This window comes from Mixophyes fleayi, chromosome 6 (genome assembly GCF_038048845.1).
Source record: "Mixophyes fleayi isolate aMixFle1 chromosome 6, aMixFle1.hap1, whole genome shotgun sequence".
Classification (NCBI taxonomy): domain Eukaryota; kingdom Metazoa; phylum Chordata; class Amphibia; order Anura; family Limnodynastidae; genus Mixophyes; species Mixophyes fleayi.
In genome coordinates, this window is record NC_134407.1 from 26084067 (window position 1) to 26110922 (window position 26856).

At 40.3% G+C, this 26856-nt stretch overlaps 1 protein-coding gene across 2 annotated transcripts in view; it reads left to right on the top strand.

Annotated features, from left to right (window-relative positions):
- The first annotated feature begins 18256 nt into the window (after positions 1-18256).
- CHST15 (carbohydrate sulfotransferase 15) overlaps positions 18257-26856 on the top strand; it is a 57565-nt gene continuing 48965 nt past the window's right edge. For both annotated transcript variants that reach the window (XM_075216074.1, XM_075216075.1), the window contains exon 1: positions 18257-18409. The gene's annotated coding sequence lies outside the window, so the exon portion shown is untranslated. The remainder of the gene's footprint in view (positions 18410-26856) is intronic.

Genomic DNA, 26856 nt, shown 5'->3' on the forward strand with positions numbered 1-26856 from the left:
AGGCCTTATTCAGGGCCTTGATATCCAATTTAGTAAACATTATTGACATCATGTGAACAAGATATGGGTGTAGTACCTATTACCGGTACTGACTACCCCGACAGAGAAGACGACAGGAGGAGATCGAATAGTAAGTAGAGCGACCTAAAAAACAACCTACTTTCCAGGATGCAGATGTCTTTACAGGACAACCTGCTGTGTTGCTGACTGTGCAAGATGACGTCATCAGAAACCGTGACTTATCTTAAAGCAGCGATGGACAGACCCAGCTGTCATTGATGTGATGTAAGTATTATTTTAGGGGTTATGGGTATTAGGGTTAGGAATTAAGATTAGGGTTAACCCTAACCCTAATCCTAACCCTAACCCCTAAAAATTACTTACATGACATCAATTTATAAACTCATTTATAAGCTTTTTAATTTCTAATTCAGTGATCAGGGCCTTTAATATATCTCTTTCTGCTTCTGACAATTTTCTTTAATTGGCTTCCCTTAAAAATTATGTCCCTTTATTAGAATCTTCCTATACCTTTTCGTATAATTTTTTATAAAATTTTATAAAGTCTTCTGAAATGTTTGGAGGATCTAAGGTTTTGTTCCTTGTATCTACTTTAATAGCCATTATGCGTTTATTCTGTGAATGAGTTATAACTAAATTTGCCAGCAATCTTCCTGGCTTATATCCCCAGCGAAAAAAATTGTTCTTCTGATAGTCCAGAGACATTTGGGCTTTTTCCGTACATAAAGTATCATGCACAGCTTTCAATTCTTTATACTTCTCTCAATTAGTTTGATTATTACTTCCTTGTAGATCTGAAAATGCCTTAGTTAACTTAGCATTCAAATTTAATAAACGTTGATTAATATTTTTTTCCTTTCCGCTACATAAGCTATAATATGTCCTCTTAAGATTGGTTAAGAGGTTTCCCATAACAAGTTAATATCTTGTTTATGTTCAGCATTATCATCTATGTAATCTAGGAAATAATTTTCCAATTGTGTTTTAAAGCTATCTGTTTAGTCTTATACGATGATGTCCTATTTTCACCTATCCAAATATCTTTTAGACTATTGGGATCTTCCTCTTTCCAGTGTAACGCTTGTATAAAAGCCACATCAGGTTTAAATCATTTAAGCTGATGTGTGATCTTTTTCCTTTTTAATGTTGTATTTAATCCTTCCACATTCCATGATATTAATTTTATTTCTTTCTTAACATGTATATCATCTTTCTTTTTCCCTTTATCTGCACACATAAATTAATATCAATCCATCCTTTTTCTATCTAAAACTATTTTTGTGCTCTTATATTTATTTTGTGACCCATCCCAACAAGTTAGTCTATATAAATACACATAGTTGCCTTTGTATTGATATAGACTAAATAGATTAACTTCTTTAATTTAAAAACCTCTATCTTTTTTTCCTTCTTTTTTCTATTTTTCCCCATTTGCACTAATCTCAACTTCTTAATAATTTGTTTCCTTTTATATATCAAATTCAATATATCTTTTCGTTTTTGGTGCTCTTCTTTTGCATATAAAAACAAAAAAATAACAAATATTGTGTTTGTGTCTTAGTGCTTATTTCTTTTAACCCTTTGTCATATATACTTCCATCAACTAATATCTCACTTATAACATCCTTGATTGTTATCAGTGCAGATTATTCCGTTCCTTTTATTATGACTCATTCCCTTCCCACTTCCCTATAGCGATTTGACTTCATTGAGTTCACAAATCTTTTAGCTGTATCTGGAGAGTTTATTACACATTAGTTTTATCTCGCACCTCTTTGGGGTGTGATAAAAATAAAAAAACCTAAGATAACTATTTGTAATCATGTAATAATGAAAAAAAAAGATAAGTTATGTTTATCAGTAATGCCTAACATGTAAAAGTTGATTTTCTTGTGAAAAAAATAATGAAAAAAAAAACCATTAAAAAAATAAAAAATAAAAATCACTAATTAAATATATTTATGTATGTTTTTGGTACAAATATGTATCTACTAATGTGTTTTGACATGGTATAGATGATTCTATAGTAAAAAGTAGTTAAATAAAAAAATATGTTAAAGACAGTACTCTAATGTAGATATTTTCAAATAGAATGGATGTGTAATGCAATCTAAGGTATGAATATGTATGCTAGTATTTTTTTTGTGTTATACATGAATGCGTTAAAACTCCCCTTCACTCCTCTAAAAACTCACACACACAATGATTAACGCGCGGGCTGTTCCTTCTTTTTCAATTGAATTACACAAGTTTTCACGCTGTGTTAACTTAAGACAGTATAGCAGTTAAAAACCCGCGTGTGATTTTTTTTTTTTAATGCTGCAGGAAAAAAAAAAACTTGCGGTCAATTGAATTTCCCTAGTCTAGGTCTACTTTGTTCCATCTGCCTTTCTGGACCAACTCTATACACTCTTTCAATCTAGATAGTGACTAATGACATGTTTATACCCAGTTCTATTGGAAGCCACGATGATACAAATTTCATTAATTCTTTTGTTTTTACTTTTTCTGATAAACCAATGATTCTCAAATTATTTTGTCTGCTTCTATTTTCTAAGTCCTCAATTTTATCTCGAAGGTTATTAAATATGGATTAATGTGTGTTCAGTAATTATTTTGCCTCTACTAAATCATCCTGTAATGTTGATATTCTTTGTTCTGCTTCTATTATTCTGTGTTCATGATGGGAAATCTGTTTTATTATTGAGTCAATTGATTCTTTAAGACTTGCTAATTTTTGATTAAACAATGGTGAAATTAAATCAGATATTTCTTGAGTCTAATTCTATATCCATGGAATCCTCTATAATTGAAACTGAAGAAGATCTTGATTGTTCTTGAACCAATACTGATATATCTTTCGATTTTGTACTGTGGCCGCTTTTGATTGTTTTGCTTCAAATTTCTCCATTTTCACCTTTCCATTGGTGTTTCTAGTCACTTGTTCACTTGCAATCTTGATTACATTTAATTACCAGCCTCTATTACTCTTTCCAACGCTGTCATAGACCATCATTCTTTATCTTGTAGCATTCACACCACAAATTAAAGTTGTCTCACACATGTTAATTTCGGTCTGCCAACTCTTTAACACCTTTGGTTCACTTATCTTTTTCAAATATATAGGGGGGTATTCAATTGTTAGCGAGATCCCCGGAAAACGAGCGCTCTAAAAATATTAGCGTTAATACGGTAATTACTCGCTGAATTTCATCTCGATGACATTCAGCGAGTAAACTACCGTATTAACGGTATTTACGCGCATATTACCGTATTAACGCTAATATATTTTGAGCGCTCGTTTTTCCGGGGATCTCGCTAACAATTGAATACCCCCCATAGAAACTTCACCTTAACTGAGAGAGGTTACCGTCTTGTTTAAGGATCAAAGCAGTCTGTTCCATCACTCACTCTGCGCTCCTATCGCTGAAGCATGCCAGAGATTTATTACCTCTTCCGACCTCTTATCTGATAACAACATGCAGTGAGTTAATAAACTTCTATGATCCAGTATCTCATCAACAGCTTTCCTTCCTTTAGCAGTTTAAAACTTGCAGATCTATTGTGCTCTATGTTTCAGAGCAAGATTCCGGGGAACGTAAGTTAGGGGAGCAGATATCTTCCACCACCCTTCACCAGCGCTTATCCCTCTCTCCTCGCTGGCTCTGAGGTTCTCTTAATCAGACGCTGAGACGGCTTTTCAGCCTGAAGCTCTGACCCTGGCAGTTCGACCTAAACGTGGCCGCGACAACGACACGCCCACCGGAACCAAATCTACCATTTATATCAATTGAAATCTCTTCTAAATTCTTGCCTTTGAATTCAGCCAGTCTTCCCCTTTCAAGAGCCATTAGAATTGCGCTGATCATGGTTCTGAAAGGCAGTAATATTGTCGGTGCATCCTAATGTTGGGTCCAAGGAAGCCTGCCAATTGTTTAAGTTGAGAACTTTTTCTAGAATAGCAACATGCATTTGAAGCTTAGTAGAATGCAAACAGAAATGTGACAAAACAGCTGGTCTTGTAAACCTGTAGACATTTTAAGTGGTTACTCCACATTTTTCATACTTCTCTGCCAGAAGTTCCTATGCACTTTGCATTGCTGGTGTTAGCAAAACTGGAACTTTCCTACCTCTGTTTCCTCGGATTTCAATCCTAGTTAAGTGGCGGCAAAGTTTCTTCTCAAGCTCAGAAAGAGCCAGAGCAAACTCTCCATTGAAGATCTGAAGTAACCCTGGAAGAAAAGGGTAATAAACAGCATCTTGGAACCTTCCCCTTCCCTTCTTAGGGTGACCTTTGCAAGCAATGCCCAGTTTTCAAGTGAAGGTTCAGTTGATAAATTGTTGTGGTAGTCTTGCTGTTTCTCATCGAGAAGCAAATGTATTTTTTTCATATCTTGAGTTAAAGGCAGGGGCTGAGGCATGTTCCATTTTGACTCCTTTAGAGTTTTTAAGGCAGCCGATGTAATCAGCTCATTCCATCTTGATTCATAGATCTTCTTGAAGTTGCGCACATTTTCCACTAAAGCAGCCCTCCATTGTTGCTCGACATTCCACATTGCTTGAAATCTTTTGCAATATATGACCAACTGTCAGTGCCGGAGAGGAAGTCTTGAATGTACTGATTTCATTGTTGTAGCCAGCTTCAATTTCATAGCAGTTACTACATGGAGAACGCTTGATGGAATGGTAAAGTCTTCCATTTCTCCAAAGGGGTAACTCTTCTGGCATGTAACAGTAGCCTTCCCATTTCTCAAAGATTCTGATCTGACCTGGTTATAGAGATACTGTCACCTCTTTATGTTGCATTTGTCATTTTTAGTTGTGAATAAAATGTCATCTTGTGTCACATCATTCAAAAGCTTCCAAAAACCACCGTCTATGTCATGTGGAACAGATACAGCAAAGGCCCGCATAGACTAGACTCTGCTCTTGCTGGTTTTCGGTTTGACGCATTTTTGGTCTATTTTATATCATGTGTCGACCACGGGTATTCTCTTGCACTGTGTCACTTGCCAAGGCTTGTTTGCATCTTTTTTTTGGTTGTTTGCTTTGAATTAGAACTCCACTTCCTTCCTAATACCACAGAATTGTGTGCAAAGCTACCTCTATTTTGAAGATGTTCTAATTGTATGGGGGGTATTCAATTGTTCCAAAGTTCGAGCGCGGAAAAAATATTACCGTTAATGCGGTAATCTCTCGCTGGATTTCAGCTCGCAGCTCCCTGAGCCCCCTGACATGCCCGGGCCCGGGTAATTAGTACCCGCCCCCCCCCCTCGATGACTTGTTTTGAGTCCATCAGTAACTTTGTAAGAGAGGTGGACCAAAAGCAGGACATGGTGGAAAATATGTGGGGAAAAATAGAATCCATTGACCATTTAGCAGAAAAGATAGCAGAGGAAAATACAAGACATATAGCTTGCGACAACGGTTTTGCATCTATGTTGGAAAGAATCTCTGTAGTGCAAGAGAGAATAACACAAGACATAATCACAGCATGTCAAGTAAGAATTTAACAATCATTAAAGCAAATGGCAGCGAGTCAACAGCAAACATCTGCAAGCTGCATTTTGTTTGCTACAAAGCTGCAATATATGGACAATGAAATGAATGAGAAGAACGACGAAGAATGTCTCTGTCCCTTTAAGTGTGACTGCATCCCAGACACCGCCAGAAGATATGAGAGTTGTGTTATAACCAAGTCTTCACACACCAGGGACAGTGAAACAACTCGCTAACATGTTCTAGCTCCTTGACCTCTCTGCTGCATTTAACACAGTTGACCACTCTCTCCTCCCTGACGCCCTTCACTCCCTTAGCCTTCCTGGCAGAGTCTTTTCCTTGATTACCTGCTAGCACTCTGATGGCTCCTTCAACCTCTCTTCCTCAGCCACTTGCTCCCTTCCTCTGCCTCAGTGTTGGCTAAACTGTGACACTTCAGGTGTTGTGAAACTACAAGTCCCAGCATACCCTTCCAGCAATAAGCTGCTATATATTGGCAAAGCATGCTGGGACTTGTAGTTTCACAAACACCTGGAGTGTCACAGGTTAGCCAACACTACTTAATCTCTACCTCCCTTGAGCTCCACTATCACCTCTATGCCTATGACACTCTAATCTACCATTCCTCTACTTACCTTCTGTTTGTGTATTGCTAACTATACGGTACTGCAGAATCTGTGTCTCCTATATGATGATGATGATGATGATGATGAAAAAGTGCCATCAATTAATATAATATACATGTGTTTATTAAATGGGAATAATTATGTCTGCTGTGTGTATGGTATAATTATGTAACTGATTATTAATTTAAAAAATGTAAACTGTTAAATATAATATTGTGTTATGTAATTAAATTTAAAAAAAATGTTGTGTAGTGTTGATTACACAATCATTGTTGATTTTGCACCCAAAAATCAGCAGTACCTCACCCAGGAGGAGAGGATCGCAGGGAGCCAACACCAGAAAGTCTCAGCAAATAGTATTTGGAGGTGGGCGGGCACAATCTTTATATGGGCAGACTAGGCGCAAGTACCCCCCCTTCCTCGCACATTCTTATGGTTAACGCTCCATGTGGGCAGAAACCTATTTAAAATTCAATGGTGAGATTTTTCAGACAAAGCCAGGAAAAAAACTGGTGCTTAGATAGCGTTAAAGACGCAGTAAAAAATTAAACTTGCGCAGAATTGAATTCCACCTATACTTAGATTTTCGGTTTTGACGTCATGCACTAGATGTAGAATATTCTAAAAGGAAGACAGAAAGACTTTTGAAGCATCTGTTCTGGGAATGCTCCTGGTGAGTATAATATATCTTTACTTTTATTGTTTTTTCACAATGGTATATACTATTTTGGGTTACTTCTACATGCTTACGGTGAATTTGTAACGGCGTTGGACCAGTAAGGAAGGATCAATAACATGCCAAATGTTTTATAGGAGACAACATTTTATTTGTCACCTTAAATAGGCGGGCATTCATTAATTAATCACTTTTCAATATTATAATTTATTGATTATAATAAAAAAAGCACACAGTATTCTGTGCCGAGGAATGTCTGCTTTATCTTCTTATCTGTCATTTGAAACAAACAAATCTCTGTGTACACTTTCCTTTAATTTTTTTTTTGTTGAAAGTTAAATTTTCTGTGTACACTTTCTTTTAATTCTTTTTTTGTTGAAAGTTACATTTTATAACCTCGCTGTTCCTTTTTTTATTCCAAAACCACCCTGATTATTAACAAAAAACAATCAGAGTTTCGTCCCTTTGTGGTGCCATATTTCTGTTAGCAGCAGATATTATATCATAGAATGTGTATTTCTTACCATGAGAGAAATGATGAATTTATATTGCCAAACATCAGTAAATTTACTTATGGTAAATAACGAGTGAAAAACTAGAGATCAGTAAAGAGTATGACCAATGGTTCTTGGCCTGAGTAAGGCTAATAGTCATCTTTGTCACTGGGCCCTTTTTAACCTTTTTGATGCTACTATTTTACCTCTTCCTGTATCTTAACATTAAATATAAAATATTTCAGTAAAAAATGTTGTCTGTCAGTAATTTCTTTAAATACAATTGTTCCTAAAGAATAATTCAACAGGTTGGCAGCCTTGGACATTTACGGCCCTTTATATGGATAAATAGCTGACTCTTGGGTGGTTTCCTTTTCTAGTACAATTGCACTTTACAATAACATTGGTACAGTACATTGCTGATGTAGATAATGATACACATAACGCCAGCCATTTAATGATCCACAGTTTACTTAAAATCCACTGTCTTCTAAACACAAAAATGAAAGCAAAAAAACAAAAACAAATAAATTGTACTTTGAGAGCCAAATTGTTAGTGAAATGAAAGAAAGCTCTTAGATTTCCTTTGGACTCAATATTGCACAAGTAAGATCATTGTGTGTCATCAGGATCACACACAAGTAGTAGCTCAAAGCTTCTGTAAGAAGGTTAACAGCTTGATATCTGCTAGTAATTTAGTGTACAAGGCTTTTACAAGGCTTGAGCACACATGCTTTGGGTTTAAATTTGGAAACCCTATAATCAGGAACAAGTGTGTTCCTCATTCTACATTCTCATAATGTAGACAACTTTGGGTTTAGTTTTAGTTGTGCTGACTTGATAATCGGTATAATGAAAATAGATAATATGTAAGTCAGTCTTAACTATCTCGTGGCCTCCAGTTGTTGAGGGATTTGTAGCCCTAGCATCACATACCAGCCAAAGGCAAGTTGTCTACTTCTGTTGTAGGTGAAAGCAGGACATGTACTTACAGACAGTGCCTGACAGAGGGCGCCATACGTCATACTCTCCCAGAATGTCCTGAAGCAGAGGTGTGATGAAGCGATTTGCTGTATCCTATCCTTTAACACGCCTACAGATACATTTTATCAATGAACTACAGTGTAGCCATGTTGGGCAATAATGTTAGTGTTAAGAGCCCATGTGGGGTCTCAATCCTACTAAGAAATACAGACCCTATGCTCTAATCAATAAGAGCAACGCCACTCTGTATTAGTTAGAATAACAGGTTCTGAGCCTGTCATTCGCGGCACAGCGCCTGTGAAGAGACGTTGGATTCCAATTGCCAGCTGTCAATTTCCCACCCACAGCCTGGGGCTGGGCTTTCAGAGAGGAGGGACACAAGGAACCACAGATTAGCCGCAGAAGGGTTGGATCAGCTGATTGAAGTAGTTGAACAAAGGATTGAAGAGATGCCCTTTGTCAGAAGAGGCAACTGAAGTAGTCAGCAGTCAAGGGGGCCTTTTTATTAAGTAGCGTAATTGAAGTAAAGTATACTTACCGTCATACTGACGCAATTCTTCAAATTTATGAATGTTGCATCGCAGCAGATATCGTGGATATCTGCTGTTTTGCATTTTATTTTGTTTTTTGAGCAGACACCGTAAAATAGTATGGTGACTGCTCCCTAACGCAATCTAACAAGTTCCAAAGCTGGCATACATCATCGAATATGAAGACTTCACTTCATTTTTCATTTATGTCCAGCTCTCCTCTTCAGCGCATGTGCGGAGGGATCATGTGATCCCTCCCTGTCACATGACATCATTTCTACTGTAGGGCTCCTGTGCGGAGGCTCCAGATTTTCGATCGGGACATGCGCACATGCATTCTAAGGAAGAACGAAGACAGGAGGAGGAGATCCTGACACGAGCGCATTACGAAGAGGACGTGGTATTTTTTTTATCACAGAAACAGCAGTTTATCCTGTGTTGTTTTTTTTTAATAAATATGAGAAATAGTTCAATCCTTATGAATGCCATAAGGGTTGAAAACTATCTTTCATTTTTGCCGTTGTTTGTTAAATAGGCTATAAGGGGAGATAAAGAGCTGACAGACAGGAGAGTGATTGAAGTAGTCCCAGAGCAGCGAGAGTATGGATTTTGACGGGACTGATGCAGTGTCCCCTAGACGCAGTGTTAAGAATGGATGAGTAAACACTGCTGACAGAATTACATTTGTGCTGAGGCACCATTATAAAAGTAAACACCGCTGAGGGGAACAAATGTGCGCTGAGGCAACATTCTAAAAGTAAAAAGAGAATCTGCGCTCAGAACGGGATATCTAGGATGCTAGAATCTAATGTTTCTAGGCAGAGGCTCTAGTGTGGAGGTGTCCCCAATCCACCACTAAATTAAGGGAGAGAAATAAATAATTGACCGCAAGAGTACAACCTGTGATCCTAGTGAAATCACTATCTGGCAATTGAGTGTTAGACAATCTCTCCAGGGATTTCGTGTAAAAGGATTGTCCCATTATAAGCGATTCTCCTATGTTCTCTCCAAGAATACATCCGCATGTTCCTTCCGCTTATAGGACACTTGTTACTTCCAGGTGCCTGCTGGTACTGATAAAAACGATGTGCCTTACCCGTGTTCCAATGTGGAATGCACAGCAGTGTCCAGTTGTAGGTGTCTCCGTAAGCTCGCTCTTAGCGATTTCTATGTAATCTCAACAGTGTATCCTGCTTGTCGGCATAGATACACTTACATGAGATGTTTTTGGTTGGAAAGTCAATAGTGACCAACGCGTTTCACCTTTCCTCAGGGATGAATGTGGTCTCTGTTTGGTTATAGGTGTTACTTATAGGGTTCAGGTGTCAGTACTTGCTCCATACTGGTCTTTTGTGTCCATCAATGTTACATTATATTTCATGTCATCTGAGTGCCTGTGTTTAGTTGTCCATACTAGGTGGTGGTTAGTTACATGTGCTCCCATTGCTAGAATATGCAAAAAGTTTTTAATAGCGTTGAGGTTCAATTTCAGCAATATCCCGGACAGCCTTTATTAATTTCTGTTGTGTTGTACAAATTCTTATGATTTCTCTTTTTATGGAACGTTCCATCTTCGATTAGCATAATACATATGTTCAGTCCTTAATTATCTGTGCTCCTTTGTTACCCCCCCAGGGGTATTTTTGGTAGATCTGTGGGTTCCTGCAGGGCACAGCTGCAGGTTATCGAGCATCTATTGGTTGATCGCCTATAGCCGCATAGTTATGTGGGTAATCAATCTTAAAATCAAATGTATAACTGTCTGAAAACATTTCATTACTTGTGTCCAAGAAATCAAATGTTAAGCTGAATAATATGCATGCAATACTGCAACTGGAGTGCTTCTTCTTAACTGAAAAAGACGTTTGCAAGAATGAATGACTTCATTTGTTCTAGGGATGCTTGGCATCTAGTAGCAGCTGATAGGTATAGGAACAATCCTTCCCAGAGAAGTGTCGACAGTGAAATGTATTTAAGTAATTTACACTGCGCTGAAGTGGTACAACAGATAGGTGTACACATGAGTGCAGCTAAGACTGTACCCACTTGACCCTCTCAAGCACTCCTCATATTTTCTGAAAGCTTACTGATGAGAAAACCATCACTATAGGGAGAGAGGAAAACACAGCAGAAAACATTTAGACACCGTGTTGCATTTAGGATAAACTCAAACTGCCACCTAATAAAAAATCCTGATGGTATCCAATAATATTTTGCAAAGATACATGTTGAGACCATCACTCTGCACACATTATGGCAGGTAAAAGAATCACCTTTGATGCAGCATTAGTTGCGGCTACTCTACTGACTTTGCACCCTTCACTAAAAGGAAAGAGCTCAGTTCATCCACGATCCTTGGAGCCATAAAACCCCTTAGGGCTATAAGGGACTTCAGGCACTCCCTCACCAACACAAGGAGGGATCATTGACATCCCAACCCCTGGCAAGGGTCTTTAAGCCCTCCATTGCAAGGCCCGGATGGGTCCCTTTCCCCTCAAGTTCAACCATCGCTTGCCTTGGGGAAATGGTTCTTTAGCTCAACCCCAGAAGAATGGAGCCTCCGATGACTTGGGGAGAGAGTCGCCTATAAGGGCCTATTCCCAAACTCCTCAAGATGTGCAGACAAAAATAAACGAAAAACATGAAAAAATTGCCAAGTGCGGTGCATCAATAAATAAAAAAGACAAAGTGCCTGTAGACACTGGTCTAATGGCCGATGGGGTTAAAAAATTATCTGGCCAAGACAAAGGGCCATAGCCAAGAAATACAAAGTGTTGCAGTAAGAAAAAAGTGCATAGGGCTAGACACAAGAAAAGTGTAGGTGTAAACCCACCACCCAGGGCCGGATTAAGGGAATAGAGGCCCCTGGTCTAAGGGGGCCTCCATTCCCCTGTGAGCCCCCCCCCTGTGAGCCGCCCGCCGCCCCCCCCCAAGTGCTTACCTCTCTGTCCTCCTGTCACTGTAGTCCTTCCGCGGCATGCTGTAAGTTCCTTACTGAGGAGATCTCGTGAGAGTGAGACTATGAGTCTCCCTCTCACGAGATCTCCTCAGAAAGGAGATTACTGAGCGTGGGGAAGGACTACAGTGACAGGCTCAGCAGTATTGATCGGGCCAGGGGCGCCCCCACCCCGTCCCGATCAATAATGTCGCTGAGCACTTTCAAGGGCCCCCTGGATGCCCGAGGCCCCTGGTCTGCAGCCCAGTTAGATCTCGGGTTAATCCGGCCCTGCCACCAGTGTATTTTCAGGCACCACTGGTCCTGTCCTTACTGGTGGCACGCAGAACCTCGGATTCCATGCAACTGGCCTTCCGGCCAGAGGACTAAGGCGACACTGTCCCATCTAAAGAGGGTCGGAAAAGGCTCCTTGATAATAACAACATAAACTTATTTTATCTTAGCCACAAGGCCAAGAAGAGATAACTGCCATAGAAGATGTTTCTGGTGTACAAATGCTCAAAGGCTAGTTTAGTAAAATCCTAGACCTCTGGTTTAGGATTAATTGCCTAGTAAGACTCAACCTGGCCATTTGCAGATCACTCAACTTTCCTCTGCTGGTGTAGTGTAGTGAGGAGCTTTAGACTGAACAATGTTTTTACCTTCATGGTTGATCTCTAATAATAACAATGTCATGGTCATTTAAGCTTGTGAAACACGGTCCAAACCTGCATCTTAGCCTGAGGCCAGATTGACAGGATCAGTATGCAAATTAGCCACAAACATGAGTGGCAAATGGGATGAGATTTTGCCATTTGGTGTTTTAGTCTGACAGCTCACTTCTGGCTTCACTAGATCCTACTATTGCGGTCTGATTATTACGGCACACATGGCCTGATAGCAGTTATCTTGCGACAGCATTTTTCCAACATGCCCTATAAGGGTCCTATCACTTTTGATCAGATTAATACTGGCAACTATGTTCAATTTGGGACCACACAGACTGTATAATCAGGCCAATAGCTTGCAGTATTGAAGGACGTGTTGCCAGTTTTGTGTCAGTTAATCATCATCATCATCAACATTTATTTATATAGTGCCAGCAAATTCCGTAGCGCTTTACATGTATTATAATGTTAATACATTTAGGCTTGAGAATTTCGTATTGGTTTTTGGATTACTGATAGGACTTTAATTTTTAGTATATTAGATGACATATCTTTTTACTTGGTTGACTGAGTTTGTGGAGATCCTTCACCATCAGTGATATATTTATGTCAACTGAGCCATTTCAATAAGGAGGAGGAGGCCACAGTGGAGTAGGGTATACCTAGTGTTTCCATCTCAAAATGGAATTGCAACTTCAATATTATTTTAATAAGAGTTCTTCTAACATTTTGCTATTGTTGACCTGGTGGCTATTAAGATTTGGCCAAGGACATATCTGTCACAGTTTAGGACTTGAGGAGGATATGTAGGAGTGCCAACTCAGACAATGGAGGAATTGGTTTACTAGTCACTTTGCTAGCTGAGCTGAAAGCTTCTCTCCAAAGGTTCTGGATTGTTGAGGAGTTCCAGAATATATGGAAAATGTTCCCTAGTACACCAGCAAAAGAATGTTAAGGTCACATTTTATGGAGCCCTGCTGGGGTTAGTATAGCCTTCTCCGTGCATTTCAGTGTGGTTGAGGCACTTAAATATGCGATAAGAATTCATAAATATGTATTCCCATTCATCCAAAGAGAATTCTTTGTGTAGGTCTGTTTCCTATTTAATTTGAGCAAGAGATCTACATGTTAATTTTATACAGTCAATACAATTTCACAAACATATATCTGCCAAGGTTTGAGACAATCACAAAAAGGAGAATAAACATTGGCCATGCCACAGATATTTCCACCCGATCATATACCGTAATCGTTGTCAAACAAATGCAGAAGTAACAGGCCAGAAATAAAGATGGTATTTGGAAGTTTGGTGACGTTAAGTAAAAAAAAATCAGTAAAATTATGTGAATAAAACCCATAAAACAAATCATCCTGTGAAAACTGGGATCTCTGTGTAAATAGATGTAAATTAAACATCAGGGGATTTCTTTCCCAGCTATTGTGCTGATTTAGCAAATGGGATTTGTTTGGCAGTTTGTAGCCACTACTGCTCAGCAGAATTGGGAACTGAGACTTCTTTTCAATCAAGTCACGTATAAAAATGTACACTGCAGTAAGGAACAGGTGCGTCCCCCCCTACTGCACATTATACACAAGGCACTTGGTGGTCATGTCCCACGCTTTGCAAATACTTATTGCAGAGCAATCAGGTTTGGCCTATTACTTGTTTTCCAGACATACATTTAAAAAAGAACACATTTGGAATACTCATGTGACATAGCTGGATTGTAGTTAGCTCCCCTGCATTCTGCATTACAGCCTATTCATAGTAGAGATGCTCACTGACCCCCATGAACTGGTTTTGGTTTTGGATCTGGATTAGCTTCGTGTTTTGGTTTTGGCAAAACCACCCTCGTGTGTTTTGGTTTTGGCTTTGTATTTTTTAGAAAAAAAAATAAAATATGCTAAAATCACATATTTTTGCTCTTTTTTTGTTCCTACATTATTATTAACCTCAATAACACTAATTTCAAGTCATTTGCAGTCAATTATGACCATCTCACAGATCACAATATTATTTTCATACACTTTCGGACAAAGACTGCAGCGACCTGGCTGGATGCTAAGCGACAGAGCAATGACACAAACACACGGCAGTTCCTAGCACATCTAGGAAACATTGGCACACAGCAGTGGCAGAAAAGAAAATGGGGGTCCACCCTCCCTCCCACCCCCCGTTATGTTGGATCTTAAAAAAGGAATCCAAAACTCGCGAGATGCGAGATCCAACAATGTAGCAATGACGTTTTGCCTCATTTTCAATTCCAAGGGCGCGCGAAAATACTGAGCCGGCTCGGCTCGGTACTTGGATCTCCTAAGTTTGGGTGTGTCCGGTTCTCGAGGAACCGAGCCTGAGCATTTCTAATTCATAGTAACAATTACAGGAGTACAGAATATACAATATATAACAAGAATAAAATATAGATAATAGCTCCCTAAGCACTGACCTTTGTTATCTAACACAGGTGATGTGCCTCAAAAGTAAACCAATTATTATATTCTGCTTAATTTCAAAAGGATTGCAGCGTACCATGTGACTCCCGCACGTCTTTCTACAATCTGTAACGTGGTGACAAGCAGCGTGAGCCAGTGTCAGGCTGGAATTGAGAGGTATTATTTGGTGCTCTGAGCAATGTAGAAAACCCACCTGATCAATATGGATGAGCTCCGGGAAAATTCTCTGCAGCCTAATAGCTATGGCCTTTGCATAGATTTTTGAGGACTACATTTATTAGGGCAGCTGGTCTATAATTTGCACAATTAGATGGGTCTTTTCCTGCTTTGGATATAGAAACTATTTGTGCTACCAACGTTTCTGTAGGGAAAGTCAATTCTCACCAGCAATAGTTATATAGATTAAGTGACTCACTAAGGGAGAGAGAAAGAATTATAGAAGAGGATGAAACATCCATCAGAGCTTTGGCTGAGTATGTATCCGGGGAACATTTAGGCTCTTCGGGTCAAATTCTGCTAGTTTGGCTTAATGGGTGTTGGATCTAAACAGTCTGTTCACCTGTATGTGTCAGTTTATCAGTTTATGAGCCGAAGAGTATAAAAGACACTGCATGTTCTGTGTGTGCAACTAACTCTGATTTATTAGTTACAAATTTATACCTATATAGCACAAAATCACATATTTCAGAAAACTACACCCCAAAAGGTTTCAACCACTCATGCTTCCTTTACACAGATCTTGCTACATTCTCACATTTTCATACAGGAATTCTCCACAGGGGGGGGGTTGGTTTATCTCCTGACTGCCATACCCAAGGTCATGGGCATAGTTTCTTGCAAACAATGAATAACTCCTACAAACTAGCTGCATCTAAGCTGTCTTTGAGCTATAAGAGAATAAAATGGCTATAAGGCAACAAGATGGCATTAGCTTAGCAAAAATCGCATTTCTCATGGGTATCGTTGAAGAAATTAATGCTTAAGTTCTCCATTGGTTGAGGGGTATTTTTTTGTAGATTGTAAATGGTTGAATCATTTTATTTCTGCAAATGTGTCTGCTATAGTTGAATTTATTTGATTCCCTCTGATGTAACTATATGAGATATTTTAGATCTGGCTGGCAAACCTCTAATTTTACAGGCTTGCACTTTGACTGCTCTATTCCCTATAGTGTAATATAACTGCTTGAAGCTCTCTCCATATGAAACATATTAAATGAATTCAAATCTATTATTCAAGTTCAGAAGTTGCTTAGTGACGTGTTGTGTTGTGTTTGTAGGCTGCTTCCAATTCTAGAATTCTTTGTCTCTCTTTTTTAAGAAATGGGGGAGATGCAGAGTGGGCCTACAATTTGTGCAGATGCCTATTCACTGTTAAACTGAATTAACTGCAGGCACGCAGCATGTCTAATAGATGTCTGATTTGAAATGGTTTCGTTTTAGAATGTAATTTTTCAGAAATGTGACAGCAAACAGCGGTTTGGAAAATCAATCAGTGATAAAATCTTGCCTGTTACTATTCCTCTTGGCTTGCAGACATGTAACACTGCTGTTCCTTTCCAGCCCTCTTGGGAGTAGGGTCAGACAATTACAAAAGAGGATGCACATGGAATACACATGCTGTAGCACGTCTCTATTCACTTGCAATTCATTTCTATTTATAATGACTATTTGTAGATATAATAGCTTAAAGCACGATAAATGTATCTTATTCTGTACCAAAAGTAATACACTCAGGCAGCATGTACACTTAAGGGCAGATTCAATCCCTAAAGAACAACACGGACCGCGCACTATGGGATGAATTCAATTGGCCAATGTTACGGGTAAAAGTAACGCGGCCTGCGCATTATTACCGTTATTACGGTAATAATGTGCTTTATTACCGTTATTACGGTAGTTTCAACGCCGGCTTTTGCTCGCAGCTCCCTGCCGGGTTAAAACTACCGTAATAACGGTAATAGTTTTAACGCCGCACAAATTTGGGGGAGAATTGAATTCCCCCCTATTACCGTTACTATGGTAATATTATTATGGAAGCATTATAATTGCTACTATGCTAATTTCAACGCTGATTTTTGTTCCCAATTCTGTGAACAACGCGGAAAATTTAATCTGCTGCTTTATGGGGCATATTCAATTAAGCTACAACATCACAGCTACACATTTTATTTTGTTATTTCGGTACTGCAACATCATGGTTTCCCTTTGCAACCCTATCATCATCATCATCACCATTTATTTATATAGCGCCACTAATTCCGCAGCGCTGTACAGAGAACTCACATCAGTCCCTGCCCCATTGGAGCTTACAGTCTACATTCCCTAACACACACACAGACAGACTAGGGTCAATTTTGTTGGCAGACAATTAACCTACCAGTATGTTTTTGGAGTGTGGGAAGAAAAAGGAGCACCTGGACGAAACCCACGCAAACACGGGAAGAACATACAAACTCCACACAGATAAGTCCATGGTCGGGAATTGAACTCATAACCCCAGTGCTGTAAGGCAGAAGTGCTAACCACTGAGCCACCGTGTGAACGGAAATCTGCGGTAACTCAAAGTGCCTTTGGTTCTGTTCCAGAGGTAATTCTCGCTTAATTGAATATCATCATCATCATCAATTTATATAGCGCCACTAATTCCGCAGCGCTGTACAGAGAACTCACATCAGTCCCTGCCCCATTGGAGCTTACAATCTACATTCCCTAACACACACACAGACAGACTAGGGTCATAATCTTAATCATAATCTAAATCATACTTACCAACTTTTCAATGATCCCCTCCGGGAAGCTAGGAAGTGGACAAAATGTGGGATGATGTATATGATCTAAATTATATATACAGTTCGTTTATCCTCAGTATTTTCCAAATAATGTATCTACCTGGGTATATTTATCAGAAAGCCATATCAAGTTTGTCCTTTAAAGCACATTTTTTCTACGGTGCTGTTGGGTCCCCTGACAGTTCATCATCATCATCACCATTTATTTATATAGCGCCACTAATTCCGCAGCGCTGTACAGAGAACTCATTCTCATCAGTCACTGCCCCATTGGAGCTTACAGTCTAAATTCCCTAACATACACACAGACAAAGACAGACAGACATGCCAGTGTCTGGGTAACTTTACAACTAGCAAGGCTCTACTATTTTATATGCAGCCTAAGTAACTGCTGTGACTGTTTGCAGTATGTTTCAGAGCTATTCTTCTGCTGAATTCCTTGCATGAAGCGTGGTATCCTCTGTACAGGGTATGTATGCAGAACTGGCGCTTCCACTCCACACACTACGGTAGTTGTAGCTGTATGGGCGGGTCTGCGGTGACGCGTAGGGGCGTGTCCTGCTATCTTATTCCAGGCAGCAGAGGCATCTGTACAGAGGACAGGCAGATGCAGGAATGTCACAGAGATGCTGTTGCTCCGGGCAGCCCTCACTGATCTGCCCGCACACAGGGGTTAGGGGCTCAGCCTGGAGGAGGAATTACACAGAGTAAGAAACTGGGTCCTTACAAAGGTAAATGGCATCTTTGGGGTGATGTTGGGGATACTGGATTTAATCTATACACAACTTCATAGTACATTGATGCATTGTCAGTGGTTAATGGAGAGCATCACTTATATCATGCAGAGTATAGTCTCCATATGTGCTGCCTACACATCATTCATTATTGTGTACTAGTATCATACAAGTCTACATAGAATCCAGTGTGCACATGACTGATGCAGAAATGGGGAACTCTCTGCTCATCATTTTATTTTAATCCAGATTGCTTGCATGCTGCAGAGATTGTGTCTGTGAAATGCTGTTGTCCCTATTTTCATTTGCATGGCAGATATTTATTAAGTTGGCTTCCAGCTCCTGTGCTATTATTATAGAAGTAGGCAGCCTGTGACTCAAGCTGTTGTGGAACTAGAAACTCCAGCATGCTGGAACTTATAGTTCCACAAGTGCTGGAGAACCACATGTTGCCTGTTCTTGCTCTAATGGCAATAGTTTGACATTACAGAGGGCTCCCATATAATATGATTACATAAAACAAAAAGCCACATTCTAATATTTGTGTCATTTATGTTTACTCCTATAACAAACATCTGTCTCTCTGGTTTACATATTACAGTATTCTAGTTCCAGGTAATAGAACAATGTGGCAATAATGCTTTCTGTAGTTGGGACAGCAATTGAATAGCAATAAGATATTGGTGTAAATTAAAATTGATGAGGAAAATCTTAAAAACTTACATTGATCAATAAACACTTATATTAAAAGTTACATTTAAGTACATCTAGCTTTCACTCACAAAAATTGGACTTGTTTTTGTTTTCAAGCTGTTTGCAAGGACATAATGTCTAAATCCTGTCTGGAAAGATTTGAATTATTTTTGCAGAACAATTCTTTATAGCAATCCTGTTGCTTTATATATGTAAATCTTGTTAGAGAGACGTAAGCTGCTTTCCTTTTGTTATCTAGTAATTATTCCTCTTATTCTTATCAATTTTGAACAGTATCTATATATATATATATATATATATATATATATATATATATATATATATTTCGTTCAAAGCAGAGTTTCCTGTTTTTTTTTTATAGAACTTGTATAATTACTGTAACAGTCACATGTGTTATATATTAGTGTACCCCTTACTGTAAATCCAAAGAACATTAGAAGTTACTGAGGAGCTCAGTGACTGACTGCTTCTACACAGGTTATGGACTCCAAGGTACATCTGTTATCAGTAAGTGATTTGTCTGTACAGCACTGCGGAATTAGTGGCTCTATATAAATAGCTACTGCTGATGATAGTTACAGTAAGGAGTGCATTATTACTTTTTATAATATTTTCAGTTTTATTTAATCAGAAATACACACATATACCACAGGAAAAAAGATACATACAATTATTTATTTTTCTATTATTTCATTTTTTTATTTACTTTTTTTTTACATGTTTATTAACACACACATTGTTTGTTCCACTTACTGTACATTGGTACCTGTCGCTACCGTGTGTGCGGCTAACTGTATGCAATGGCGCTGTGGCCGCCCTCCTCTCATCGGAGCGTCTCACTGGTCTGGTGAGCTAGGTATAGACAACTGTTGACGATATAGGAAGGTGACAATACCTCGTTAGATGTTGCAGGTCTCTGCAAATGGTGCCAGAGTGTATGCAAACCTCTCTCCAGTTCTTTGAGGTGACTTTTCTTCTTAACAGTTTCCTGTACAAACAAATTCCATAGAGTGATTAGTCTATAATGCATTTCTTGTTAGCCCACTGACCTTTTTCCTGCAGCCGTTCACCGCTATGTTATTTTATTTAAACATCTCAGCTCTTTGCTAACAAGCCCTCAATAGGTTCTCTATATGCTTCTGTTTATTTAATGGAATCATGTACAAAATTTTTCCCAGACATCTTCTCCTTCAAATAAGCCACAGCCAACGCACGCAATGGTATAAATCGGCTCTGCACAGTCATTACTGAGAGTAACCAAACAGATGACTACACTGCACTAAGGATTTAAATACTTTTCTATGTTCCCTATAAATTTTCAATATTTTGGATAATAAATTTTAAGTACAGACAAAGACTTAAATTAATAATTTCACATTTGGGAGTTTAAGTGGATATGTTAACACTAATAAATATCTGTGTCTTTCACCTAAGCCTTTATATCATCTAAGATTAGTCTTTATTTTCTGTGCCCTTGGGTACAGCACAGAACAGTTTTAATTTTGTACATTTGTATTGAAATAACGCATAGCAGATTTAAACTGTGTTGTATCCAAAGGCAATGACACTAAACAGTTCTGCTCGGATGATCTAAGGTAGCCATGGGCAACTTGACTTCACATTACCCTCAATCTCAGTAATAACTTTGAACAATACAAACAGACACCGATCTGTTATAACTAGGGATGTGCACCGGCGACTTTTGAGGTCTCGTGTTTTGTGTTTTGGATCCGGATTTTCGTTATTTTTGAGGTTCGGATTTGTCTCGCAAAACACTTGACGAAAGGTCTCGGTTCGGATTTAAGGTATTGGATTCGGATTTTTTTTGAAAAAAACATAAAAAGTTTAAAAATCAAGTTTTTGGGCTTATTTTCACTCCTAGGCTATTATTAACCTCAATAACATTCAATAACAAGCATTTCCACTAATTTACAGTGTATTCTGAATCTGAACACCTCACAATATAGTTATTAGTCCAAAACGTTGCAACAAGGTATCTTTCTGGACTGCGTAGAGGAGTGGGTCACCACAATATATATTAAAAACCCTGAACTTTTATGATTCGCACCAATAATTGTACCTGGACTGCGTAGAGGAGTGGGTCACCACAATATATTAAAAACCCTGAACTTTTATGAATCGCACCAATAAATGTACCTGGACTGCGTAGAGGAGTGGGTCACCACAATATATATAATAAGAAAACCATCAACTGGTTTGATTCGCACCAATAAATGTACCTGGACTGCGTAGAGGAGTGGGTCACCACAATATATTAAAAACCCTGAACTTTTATGAATCGCACCAATAAATGTACCTGGACTGCGTAGAGGAGTGGGTCACCACAATATATTAAAAACCCTGAACTTTTATGAATCGCACCAATAAATGTACCTGGACTGCGTAGAGGAGTGGGTCACCACAATATATATAATAAGAAAACCATCAACTTGTTTGATTCGCACCAATAAATGTACCTGGACTGCGTAGAGGAGTGGGTCACCACAATATATTAAAAACCCTGAACTTTTATGAATCGCACCAATAAATGTACCTGGACTGCGTAGAGGAGTGGGTCACCACAATATATATAATAAGAAAACCATCAACTTGTTTGATTCGCACCAATAAATGTACCTGGACTGCGTAGAGGAGTGGGTCACCACAATATATTAAAAACCCTGAACTTTTATGAATCGCACCAATAAATGTACCTGGACTGCGTAGAGGAGTGGGTCACCACAATATCTTAAAAACCCTGAACTTTTATGAATCGCACCAATAAATGTACCTGGACTGCGTAGAGGAGTGGGTCACCACAATATATATAATAAGAAAACCATCAACTTGTTTGATTCGCACCAATAAATGTACCTGGACTGCGTAGAGGAGTGGGTCACCACAATATATATAATAAGAAAACCATCAACTTGTTTGATTCGCACCAATAAATGTACCTGGACTGCGTAGAGGAGTGGGCACTGGGCACCACAATAAAATATATAAAAAACCTTCAACAGGTCTGCATTACACTACACATACGGCTGCTCCTCCATCCTCTCCATCATATACATGTTGGAGTTTTAGCGTGTGACAACCTCTTGTTTTTGATAATGTCAGTGCATTTTGAATATTTTTCAATTTGCCCCACACCACTGAATGTACTTTATCTATGATACGCATCTATCTATCTTGACTGCGTAGTGTGGTGGCCCCGGTACACAATTTGGTACCGGGGCCACAATAAAATAAATACACCCTCCACGTGTCAGAATTCCACCAAACAAGTATCTGGACTGCGTAGTGGGGTGGCCCCGGTACCCAACTTGATACCGGGGCCACAATAAAATAAATACACCCTCCACGTGTCAGAATTCCACCAAACAAGTATCTGGACTGCGTAGTGGGGTGGCCCCGGTACCCAACTTGATACCGGGGCCACAATAAAATAAATACACCCTCCACGTGTCAGAATTCCACCAAACAAGTATCTGGACTGCGTAGTGGGGTGGCCCCGGTACCCAACTTGATACCGGGGCCACAATAAAATAAATACACCCTCCACGTGTCAGAATTCCACCAAACAAGTATCTGGACTGCGTAGTGGGGTGGCCCCGGTACCCAACTTGATACCGGGGCCACAATAAAATAAATACACCCTCCACGTGTCAGAATTCCACCAAACAAGTATCTGGACTGCGTAGTGGGGTGGCCCCGGTACCCAACTTGATACCGGGGCCACAATAAAATAAATACACCCTCCACGTGTCAGAATTCCACCAAACAAGTATCTGGACTGCGTAGTGGGGTGGCCCCGGTACCCAACTTGATACCGGGGCCACAATAAAATAAATACACCCTCCACGTGTCAGAATTCCACCAAACAAGTATCTGGACTGCGTAGTGGGGTGGCCCCGGTACCCAACTTGATACCGGGGCCACAATACCTCCTCCAAACATGCTACAGACAATTCGTCATTGAGATCCCATTAAGTATGTTAAAGACAGACAGGGTCCAAGTGTTATTAGTTGACTTTGTAAAGAAAAAAACTGTCCCTGTTGCACATAGTCGTGCAATGAAGACTTACTTTTTCATTTAAAGGCACGATCTTTCAAGTGTAGTGTTTGTAAGTCTAAGTCATATTATACTTTTGGTAAAATTGGTTTTTTTTGTTCCTCTTTATGTTAAATAATTAGTAATAGAATTAAAGTAGGAAATAGAATTAAATAGAATTAAAGTAGGAAATAGAGTGGTATAGAGTTGTAGTGTGGTATAGATAGAGTGGTCCACACAATATAATAATAAAACCCTCAACTGGTCTGAATTCCACCAAACAAGTATCTTGACTGCGTAGTGTGGTGGCCCCGGTACACAATTTGGTACCGAGGCCACAATATAATTAAAAAACCCTCCACGTGTCGGAATTCCACCAAACAAGTATCTGGACTGCATAGTGGGGTGGCCCCGGTACCCAATTTGATACCGGGGCCACAATACCTCCTCAAAACATGCTCCAGACAATTCGTCATTGACAGACCCCAGACAGACAGGGTCGTAGTGTTATTGTTTGACTTTGTAAACCCAAAAAAATGTCCCTGTTGCACTTGCACATAGTCGTGCAATCAAGACTGACTTTTTCATTTAAAGGCACGATCTTTCAAGTGTAGTGTTTGTAAGTCTAAGTCATATTATACTTTTGGTAAAATTGGTTTTTTTGGTTCCTCTTTATGGTAATTAATTAGTAATAGAATTAAAGTAGGAAATAGAATTAAATAGAATTAAAGTAGGAAATAGAGTGGTATAGAGTTGTAGTGTGGTATAGATAGAGTGGTCCACACAATATAATAATAAAACCCTCAACTGGTCTGAATTCCACCAAACAAGTATCTTGACTGCGTAGTGTGGTGGCCCCGGTACACAATTTGGTACCGAGGCCACAATATAATTAAAAAACCCTCCACGTGTCGGAATTCCACCAAACAAGTATCTGGACTGCATAGTGGGGTGGCCCCGGTACCCAATTTGATACCGGGGCCACAATACCTCCTCAAAACATGCTCCAGACAATTCGTCATTGACAGACCCCAGACAGACAGGGTCGTAGTGTTACTGTTTGACTTTGTAAACCCAAAAAAATGTCCCTGTTGCACTTGCACATAGTCGTGCAATCAAGACTGACTTTTTCATTTAAAGGCACGATCTTTAAAGTGTCAGAAAGAGAGAGAAGACACAGGAGAGGAGAGTTGTAGCTGGGGACCTGGGGTGGAAGCTCCCAGGCTCCCCCAGCATTGCCTGGAAGTCTGAGCGTGGTGACTGAGCCAGGGCAAGGAATGTGTGCCCTGGATGAGGGGGAGAACTCCATGCCACTATAGTGAACCCAAGAGAGAGGGGGACACTGCACATGGAAGAGGCCCTGGAGTGAGGGCTGCTACAAGAGGCATGGTAGCTGTAGTGTCAGATCCTGAGGCTGAGAGTACACAGAGTGACGTGTCAGAGCACAGGAGACATTATCCCCGCAGAGGAGGGATGAGCTGCAGTTGAGAGGTCTGCTGTTGAAATAGGACATGCACACTTTAACAAACCAATCATTTCAGCGACAGGGCCTACCAAACAACTTTGACTGAAATGATTGGTTTGTTTGGGCCCCCACACCAAAAAAGCTATTCATCTCTCCCTGTACAGACTAAACAGGCTCTACTGAGGCAAGATGTCGTCCTCATCCTCAACCTCTGATTCCTCTCCCCCTACAGTGTGTACTTCCTCCTCATCACACATTATCAATTCGTCCCCGCTGGACTCCACAACCACAGGTCCCTCTGTAGTATCTGGAGGGCAGTGCTGTACTTCATTGAGGAATTGATTATTCATTTTTATAAACATCATTTTTTCAACGTTGTGAGGAAGCAACCTCCTTCGCCGCTCACTGACCAGGTTCCCCGCTGCACTAAAAACTCTTTCCGAGTACACACTGGAGGGGGGACAACTCAGGTAAAATAGAGCCAGTTTGTACAGGGGCTTCCAAACTGCCTTTTTTTCCTGCCAGTAACAATATGGACTGTCTGACATGTCTACTTGGATGGTGTCAGCAAAGTAATCATCCACAATTTTTTCTATTGTGACAGCATCCAATGCAGCGAGAGTAGACATGTCTGCAATGGTTGGCAGGTCCTTCAGTCCGGACCAGATGTTATCAGCATCCCCGCCAGTGCCTCTTTTGGGAAAACTGAGCTTTTTCCTCGCAGCCATAGATGTGGAAGAAAATGAGGGTGGAGCTGTTGGCATGTCACGGTCCTCTTCAGAGGACAATCTCCTGACCAGCAGGTCTTTGCACCGCTGTAGATTTGTGTCCGCCGGAAACAGAGACACAACATACGCTTTAAACCGAGGATCGAGCACGGTGGCCAGAATGTATTCCTCTGACTTTAAAAGAGTGACCACCCTCGGATCCTGGCAAAGCGTACGAAGGGCTACATCCACAAGAGCTACATGCTTGCTGTAATCGCAATGGCTTACCAGCTCCTCCCTCACTTTCTCCAGCTGCTTCTGCAACAGCCTGATCAGGGGAATGACCTGACTCAAGCTGGCAGTGTCGGAACTGACTTCTCGTGTGGCAAGTTCAAATGGCTGCAGAACCTTGCACAACACGGAAATCAGTCTCCACTGCGCTTGACTCAGGCGCATCCCCACTCCTTTGCCTATGTCGTAGGTGGCTGTGTAGGCCTGAATGGCCTTTTGCTGCTCCTCCATCCTCTGCAGCATATAGAGGGTGGAGTTCCAGCGCGTCACAACCTCTTGTTTGAGGTGATGGCAGGGCAGGTTCAAGCTTTTCTGATGTGCCTCTAGTCTGCGGTAGGCACTGGCTGAATGCCGAAAGTGTCCAGCAATTTTGCGGGCCACCGCAAGCATCTCCTGCACACCCCTGTCACTCTTGAGGTAATGCTGCACCACCAAATTAATGGTGTGGGCAAAACATGGGACGTGCTGGAAATTGCCCATATTTAATGCCCGCACAATGTTACTGGCATTGTCTGACACCACAAATCCCCATGAGAGTCTAAGTGGGGTAAGCCACTGGGAGATAATTTCCCTCATTTTCTCTAATATGTTGGCAGCGTTGTGCCTCTTATTAAAGCCTGTAATGCACAATGTTGCCTGCCTTTGCATGAGCAGCCATTTTGTAGATGCTGCTACTGATGCAGCTGTTGCTGTTGCTGCGGAAGGGGATGCATCTACCCAGTGGGCTGTCACAGTCATATAGTCCTTCGTTTGCCCAGAACCACTTGTCCACATGTCCGTGGTTAAGTGGACAGTGGGTACAACCGCATTTTTAAGAGCACTGAGGACACTTGATCGTACTTCTCTGTACATTTTTGGTATCGCCTGCCTAGTGAAGTGGAATCTCGAGGGGATTTGGTACCGGGGACACAATACCTCCATCAACCCTCTAAATCCCACTCCACTGATGGCGGACACCGGGCGCACGTCTAACACCAACATTGCAGTTACAGCCGCAGTTATACGCTTTGCAATAGGGTGACTACTATCGTATTTGGTGGTCATGGCAAACGACTGTTGGACGGTCAATTGTTTGGTGAAAGACTTAGCGGTCTTACGACTTCCCCTCTGGGAAGATGACCGACTAACAGCAGCAACAGCAGCAGTGGCAGTAGTAGGCGTACCGCTGCAGGATTCCTCGGATGAATCCCGTATTGAGGAGGACTCAGTCTGG